Source organism: Atractosteus spatula, chromosome 6 (genome assembly GCF_055471065.1).
Source record: "Atractosteus spatula isolate fAtrSpa1 chromosome 6, fAtrSpa1.hap1, whole genome shotgun sequence".
In the NCBI taxonomy this organism is placed as follows: Eukaryota; Metazoa; Chordata; class Actinopteri; order Semionotiformes; family Lepisosteidae; genus Atractosteus; species Atractosteus spatula.
The window spans coordinates 64,639,840-64,648,820 of NC_142711.1; positions in this window are offsets into that span (position 1 = coordinate 64,639,840).

The window sequence follows — 8,981 nt, forward strand, 5'->3', positions numbered from 1 at the left end:
ACTGAAGAAGAAGGCTCCAGCTGAAAAGGCTCTACAGCCAAAACTTTGAGTCTTTTCTCTTTTCAGCACGGGATAAACCTTTACCTGTGCCTTTGCAGCCCACGCCTGCTGACGCAGCTCCCTGCATGAATAGAGGAGGCCTGATACAGGCACGCTCCACCCTCCACTTTATGGGAGCAAACAGCAAGCCATTTCAGTGAAGCTGGTACCCTGGTTTCTTTCAAGAAATGGTCGGATGAGATCCTTGGTTCAATTAACTACTCAAGACCCAACAGGTCAAATGGGCCAAGTGGCCTCTTTTTGTGTTTGTAGCCTTTCTTCCTGTCTATTCTTCTTCTTTAAACGAGAGCAGTTTATGGCTGCAGATGTGGCTGCAGCTCCGAGAGACATGTAGACAACCTACAGGCAGTAGGAGTACAGGGAATCAGCTTCATTTTAGGGGTCAGTTAATGGGACAGTACGTATTCCACAGAGGTGTGGAATATTAGTCATATTAGGCGCTGGAGTTGGAGCTGGATGGTAATGGGGGGTAGAAAAATTGGAGCAAATTTTTCACAGGGCCAACCCAGTTTTAAAGGTGCCCTGTTTGCACCACGTCTCCTCCGTAGGATGAAAGATAAGCAATGAAACTTCAAATCTTTAACAGCTCTCATGTTTCACAGCGTTGAGAAACAGAATTCTGTAACTCTGTTCTGCTGTGTGTACATATCCAACGTTTGCAGCAACAGACAGTTGTTAATATTCCCATTCCAGTAATCCATAGTAATTGCTTGCTGTTGCTGCACACTATAGCCCTGAGAGACACGTGTATGAAGTCTGCACCATGCTGTATTGTGCAGAATGGGGAGAGCAAAGAGCAAGGCTGTTCCTTAACAAAACAGATTTATTAGAAAAAATCCTGGCTTGACAGCCAAAAACGCACTAAACAGAACCTTTATTGACCTGAAGAAATGAACTTACAGGGTTACAGGCTTACATACACTTCGCATTGTTACATTAAGGCAATTATATATACATAATATTTAGAAATCATGGGTGATGTAGAATTTATTAACATGCACAATAACATGAAGCAGAAATAAAGTCTTCTTAAATGTCCTGTTTTGAATGTTGAAATTGATCATAGCAATGTAATTTGCATATTTAATTCATATCAATAATGTGTTGTTTTTTGTTCTTGTTTCACATACTGTAGCCTTGAGTTGTGTTTCTCATAAATATATAAGGTGTACTGTCTCGATATATAAATTTGCAATGTACATGTAACATTTAATTACAGCATATGCTCAAAAGTTAGTTTTCCATTTTTAAAATGTGATTTTGCATCAAAAAACCCCGAGGGGCTGAGTACTGTTGTTAGTCATCAGTGTTTCAAACATTAACGATTCAACTGACACATCAATTTAGAATTTAGAAAGCAGTTTATGTCACAACAAATTTTATGTGAAATAAAATTTGTGGCAAAAACAAAGAAAAAGTGACAAAGCTTTCAGCCTGTGTTCCATTTCTTGTTAACAAACAGACCCTGAAAGGTCCTCCGGTCAGAAATCAGAAAGGCTCAATTATTTTGCATTACGTCAGATAATTCAGAAAAACTCTTGTGCATGGACTACCACCTCACACAGGGGATTCACTATGTTCCATGTGTGGGAGTACAGCTGCAGCCCAAAATTAAATTATTTACAGAATCTGTGCATTTATTCTGAATCTGTAAAGTTATCCAGGGCCTTTAGCCGATGTCTGAATGTTTTAATAGAATTTTTCTCTGATGCAAAAATCGTTAAATGAACCATAGTCTGCCTTGGCTCATGGCAAGTTTCTGACCAGCCACTGCATAACCACTGTTTCGAAGAGCACGTCCGCACTTTCCACTGGGCATTTTAGATAACCAACAAATTATCTCACGGCTTACTTAATTTGCCAATTAGTTATTTAATTTTAGGAACAGTTAGTAGGAATCCTTTCACACTAATTAGATTGGAACACATTACTGGGAAATTCTACAGCTTACAGCTATGCTAAGATGCTGAGTCTGTGACTAGGCCTGACAGAGACAGGAAAACAGTTCTTAAGATCCAGAATGCATGGGAAAATGTCCAATGATTACAAGGTGTATAGGTATTCTTCTGTTTGCCTCTGCACAAGTGAGGATTTATTTAGTAATGACTCAAGCTTTATGGTACTTGAGTACTTCATTCAGATTAAGTTATGCATTAAATTAGTACTTAATTAAGATTTCCTCACAGTCTCTTCTTTTCACATCTGTGTAACATTCCTTTTGAGGAATGAGGAAGCATTCTGGCTGCTCTTATTTGATCTCTTTCATTTAATATCAGCACTTTTCATGATGTGTTTGTCTCTTTGTTGCTTTTTCATGTTGTCACACCCCACACTCTCCCTCGCAAACGGCGTTGCATTCCCAGAACCACTGTTTCACAATCTCATTCCTGATTGAACCCATCACATTCTCACATGCACTAGATTCCACAAATTCTCACTCCCTAACCAATTATCCAACCACATCCCTTTCCTTTCAGTATTTAAACTCCCCTCACACACCTTCCCATGCTTCCTATTGAGAAGCTTTCTGTAGTATTCTCCTGGGTGTGGGGCCAAGCCTTTTGACTGCTCTCCTGTTACTAATCTTTGCTCCTGCCTTTTGACCTTGCCTTCTGGATTTTGTCTTTTGGGTTGTTTTTCCAATATCTCTTGTTACTGGACCCTTTGCCTCCCTAATTGACCAACCCTTTGGATCTTGTCTTTTGGGTTGTCCCTTTGCTACTCTGTGTTCTGTGAGATTCATGGTCACGCAGGAGGATCCTCCAATTCTACCAATAGGTTCCTTGACACATGTTGCTTTTCATTGAAAGCAATGACAGAACATATGCACATCCAAATTCTTTTCATGTGATACTATTTTAAGTTAAATACCAGATTTGTCATTAAGACATTCCTGCTACCTGTATGTAATACTATCTCCACCTTTTGAATGGTGTCCAGATGTAATAGGTTTACTAACTATGTGGGAGTAAAGTTTATTGACATTAATAAATCAATAAAGACCCCACATAGAGCCCTGTGGCACTCCATTAATTGTATCACTGCATTCTGAACTATTACTTCTTTCAGTTCTCCATCCACGAGCACACACTACCTGGGTTTCAGTTACAGGATCTGTTTTCTTTGAAATGCTTGAATAGTCTTTTCTGACCTGCCTTTCTTGAACAGGGATAAGCTAATTGCTAGTTTGTCATCCACTTCAGCAGTTGAGGAATTCAATGAAAGTGGTGGCATTTTCATTTGATTTGTCATTTGTTTTTATTTGCAGATTCAGAAAGGGCCATGATGCAGTTTTATTGACCCACTTTAACTAATCTATATTTACTGCCTGGCCTGTAGCTCCCATTTGGATTCCTGATGTTTCCAGTTATTGCTACTGCTTACAATGTTAGACAAGCTGATTGTAACTGCACTAATTGCTGATGAAGACTGAATCCATAAAAATCAAACACTGGATGTCTGGTCACATAGCACCAACTTTCACAAAGGGCACTAAATTTTCAAGTACTTGGTGGATCTCCCAGGTGATTATTCTCACCATTTACTCTAAGAAACTAGTTTAAACTGGAACAAATGGTGGCAATAGGTAAAAATGTCTTTATATTGCTTATTGACACAACAAGAAGCACAGGGTTCAAAGGTGAGCCGAGTTAACCTCTGCTGACATCATAAAGGTACTTATTACAGGGCCATTATCAATGAGACATGCCTCTCCTTCAGTAATCAAAGTGTGCTACTGAGACCTTATTGAACTGGCCTTTAGAACAAAAACACACTCTATAAAAGATGTGCTCCTCTTGTTTAGGTTGAGCACATAAATGTAGGAGAAACATTTTTTGTACGTTATTTAACTTGTTGTTGCTGCTGCTGTTCTGCGTTTATGTTTTTGGTGTTTCCTTAATGTATTTGCAGTGGAGCACACAGTACGTACACATAAGCATCTCATTGCACTTGTGCGTCTGACAATCAACTGGAACTGAAGTGACAGTATAAAGTCAAACAATGATCACTGCCCTGTAGCTCTATCTTGTCATGCAGTATGTCATTAATCATGACTGGGACTGGTCAGCAGTGGAATGGGAGGTTTCCAAGGAAACAGACATTGCTTCTGTAAGTGGCGTTAGTACACCCATATGTGGCACTCTTCCCTGCAGACCAGACTTTCCAAACCGGTGCCCCAGAGTGGTGACCAGGGTAAACGTGCTGCAGGTGGCGCTCGACTTCAGAGAAGCCATTGAACTCTGAGGTGCTGACTGCCTGGACTATGAGGATTGGATGGCACAGTTCCCATAAGAAGGGGTGTTGACCCCAGAGTCTAAGTTAAATTCCAACCTGGCCTCGCTAAAGCTCCCCCTTAATTCAAGTGCTGAAGCCATCTCTCCCTCCTCTCCCAGGTCTGCTGCTGGCACAAAATGCTTGCTCCACATCAGTGCTGGATGTGCAGGGTCCTCTCCACCATAGGAAGTACAGAATTTGTGATCCTCTAGGATGAACACAATGCAAATGAAAGTAATTATTGCTGAGTGAAAGTACTGCAATATTTTCACTGCTCAAAGTAAGTGTTTGATCTTACTTTGTTGAAACCAGGGGTCATGTCTACTGTTACAACTGTCAAAACATCTTCATAAGATAACTCTGCTTGCACTTTGATCCTTCCCATTGGACTTACAGTCCAATATTTACTGCGGGTGTTTTTCATCTGTATTGCTGGTACTGTTGATTAATTCAGTATTAATACATTTCAATTACTGCCCTAAACTTGGCAAACCATATATTTAATTTCCCACAAAATTCAATACTGAATGTTAAATCAAAGCTGATTTCAGTTACAGCACCCTGTCCTGTGGAATACAACAGCAGAAAAGTCTTCAGAAATACTTCTTCATGTGTTTTGAAGAAAATGAAGAAAAAATGAAGAAACATTTCATACTCTACATTAACCTTGAAAGAACCATGATATTCCCTCATTCATTAAAAGAAGAACCCAAACCTCCTTTTGTGCAAGCTCCAGTAAACTGGCTGCAGAATGTTTCTGATTCTGTAAACCTTTACCGTTCAGTAGGAAAGTAGCAGCTTGGTTTCCGGCTAGAAAGGAAACTGGGATCTGTACAGGTGTTAAAGTAAAAAACAATGACCAGTTAAGGCACCTGGCATCCATATTGCAGAAGAAATCCATTCTTTACAATTGCCTGGGTCACTGAGACCTGCTGTTGTACAAAATACATCACCTCTCAGAAATCTGGATTGAAAAGAGCACCAAAGCCTCACATTAAGAATAATGACCTGGAACCTGATGACAGTCATTCAAATAAGGACCTATATCTCTTATTGATTATCTTTAACTGTAAACATCCTTTTGTTTTCAAGTGTTAGCACAGAATCCATTTGCCATAAAATAATCACACCTACATGACCACTGTTGTTAGCTGTCAGTCAGAAATTAATTCTTCCCTTTGAGTCAGAGTCAAAAGTCTGACTGTTGAAATGCCATTGGATAGTAAATGAATAACAGTTCAATATTTCTTACAAGAAAAAGCCTTCATATTCCTTTTTATCGGGTATAACATTTGTGACAAAGCCTTCATTATCCAGATCTTGAATATAATAAGTAATTGCATGAATCACTGACCTTCTTCAAGGTCTTCCATTATTAAAAAATTCAATGTCTGAGTGCCAGAGCTACTGTAGGTAACAGTGTCACAAATACTGCTTAAATAATAACACTCCTCCATTTCAGGAGCCAAACAGATGTCCTTTGCTGGGAATTATGCTTTTGAATTATTCTGTAATGATGTCTACCAGGAGTGCAGCCACCGAAATACTGATGTCTTCAATCTATCCAGGTAATACTGAAAAAAAAATCATAATGGTTTTAATGGAATATCAAACACATTAAAGCAGCATTAACTGACATCTGCAACCTGTTTAATTAACTATTTTTGTAATCATTCATCAATCCCATAGGCAATTACAGTAATCGGTACACAAAAAATGCTCAACCACAGTTCTTCAGCAGATGCTTTTTTCCTTTTCATTTCAGTGTTTCTTGGGCTCTGATAACAGATGCTTTCTGGTCAGTCGAGAAATTCACTTTTAGCAGCAATACTCCTCGAGAACCAGAATCCATCATGATGGTCCTTCAGCCACTGGAGAATTATAGATTTAGCCTTTTCACCTTCAGAAGACTGGATATGAAAGAACTGTGTGTCTGGGCCTCGGCAATCTCCCCAGGCATCACATTTCCACTTCACTCTGCTTCATAAACAAAGGTATCCTGTCCTACTAACACTCCTGTAAGTCAATTTACTGTTAGAATTCTAAAGGGAAATTCTTCACATTATTTACTAGTCACTGTATCTCCAGCACATCTGCATTTTGTTGTACAGGCTGCCTGGATTTGATCTTGACCACAACTTCTCCACATTAAAGAAATGAAACTGAACGCCAAGATTTAAAGGTTTGTCATGCGGGCAAAAACAATGAATGTCAAATAAATACATGGTGCAATATTTATTTAAGGCAGAGTTTGAGATTCTAAGATGTATTGTGCAACCTGGAAACCATATAAAATGTATTCCCAGTCAAACAATAAATTATTTTAAAGAGAGTTTCACTTATAGGATATCCACAGGCTTGGCTTAGTGGGAATAAATACATAAACAGAGACGACTGAAGCCCATGGTTTAAGAAGAGGACAAATTTACACTCATCAATGAGCTGCTAGATTTTCCATCAGGCTGAAAACCACACACTTCTCTGAAGATCCCAGTGGGACACCTGCAGCAATGCTGGCTTTCATGTGAGGTCTGGAGAGCTGTCTTAATAAAGACAGGAGCTTAATATCGCTGCCACTATAATTACCCAGAAATACAACTGGCAGTGGCTGAGCGTGACACCAGGCACTGACATTGCTTTCATAAATGAGTTTCTCATTACTCTACCTTCATCAAGATAATTTCATTCAGTGACCATTTCAGGAAAACTGAGAGTTACAAATTCAGATGGGATTTCTGGCACCTGCCTTGAGACATGTGAGAAGTGACTCTGACTGCGGAACAGGGATACTGTTGGATAACTTAGCAAAAGAGCAAAGAGCAATCAAATCAGAGCATCTAGGATTGTCCATTACCCCACTTATTTTGCTGAGCGGAAAGCCTGAAAAGTGTTAAAATGTGTATAAATCATCAAAAATGGGCATTACATACAAGTTCATCAAGGTAATGAATTCAGTATCTATTTTGTTTTCAGAAAAAAGCAGAAACGCATTACAAAAGTATTTCCCACTGCTAATAGATTAAAGTACAGAGGAGATGTTCAATACTTACCACTCTTCTCAAGTCCCAGCTGGGTATAAAATACATTTTATACAAGGCTGTACCTTCTGCCCTTTGCTGCTCAGGATTTGTCTGTACTTTCAAAACTCCTCTACTTTCCCAGAATCCCGAAGCAGCCATATCACCCTGCAACTCACAACTGGCAGCCCACTGAAGCTCAGCAAGTGTGAGCCTGGCCAGGACCTGGATGGGAGACCTGGGAAAAACAGCTGGAAGAGGTGTTAGTGGGGCCAGCAGGGGATGCTCACACTGCAGTCTGAGAGGGTCCTAATGCCCCAATATAGTGACAGGGACACTATACTATAAAAGGGCTCTGTCCTTCAGATGAGATGTAAAACTGAGATCCTGACTCTGTGGTCATTAAAAAAATCCCAGGGCACTTTTCAAAAAGAGTAGGGGTGTAACCCTGGTGTCTTGTGCTCTTGTGCATAATTACCCCTGAAATGTTCGGGATTCTAAGCCACGATTCTTTTACCTTTGATTGGTGTCCCTCCGGACCACAAATATCACTAAATTATACCTGCGAGAGATATTTACCGCAGTCAGGAATTCCATTTGGATCTACAGATTTTTTTCTCAGCCCTCCGGATAGAGAAAAAATCATCCACCTGCTCAAAGACTTAAAAAAGAAAAAACCCAAAGACTGAGAAAAGAAATACCGATGAAACAGCACGTTGGCCATACCCAAAGCTTAATACATTATAGCTCAAGCCCATAGACCAAAGCAAAGCCCCATGGAAAAACAAGCACAGAAATGCAAAGTTGCAAATCACGATTGCATTTTTCCAAGAAGGATAGTCTGTCTTTATCCTGCAGACACACTCCTCTGCTGTTTGGCTTTGTGCCCCTGAACCAAGATTTCCTGCTGTTGTTTCTGGAGCTTGAGCTTCTGGAGCTCTTTTGCTTAAGAAACACAAAGCTGTTGATTTGCCAGACCAGCTGGGTACACCTCGGTGATCCTCCTCGCGGGAGGCTGGGGTGTTACACAGACAGTGTGGAGAGCTGGCGGTCGGCACCAGCCCACCAGAGGGCTTCAGAAGGCTGTTGACCTGAGTACTTGATTTCCCTCCATCAAGGTGAGTGCCTGCTTTGATCCAGAAAGGAGGAGGAGGGAGCTGCAGCCTTGAACAAGAGTTAAAGAGATGTCACGGCTGGAGAGATGGGTGCCGAGCGCACTGGATTGAACACCAACATGGCCCAGACCTGCAGGTCTTTAATTAACAGGCAGAAAGGAGGCAGAAAATTGTCAAAAAGGAGGAACGAAGCACAGATGAAGAAAGCCAAATGATTCACCTCAGATCCAAGAACAGAAACAGGCTGCTGCTGTTGTTGTTTTTAACCAGAAGAACAAAGACGAATACAAAACCAATTTTATTATCTCCCCAACCCCTGCACACGTGCTGTGGACATATGGAGTCAGAATGATCGTTAGCTGTTGGTGCTCTTTTTGTGTGTGCTGGGGAGGACAGTGAAACACACGCGTCCAGCAGGCAGGAAACAAGTTACTGCAATTCCAGTCCGGTCAGGCAGGTACAGTACAGTCTCACTTCATGTGAACTCAGTGTTCATGCCCACCACTGACTTCAC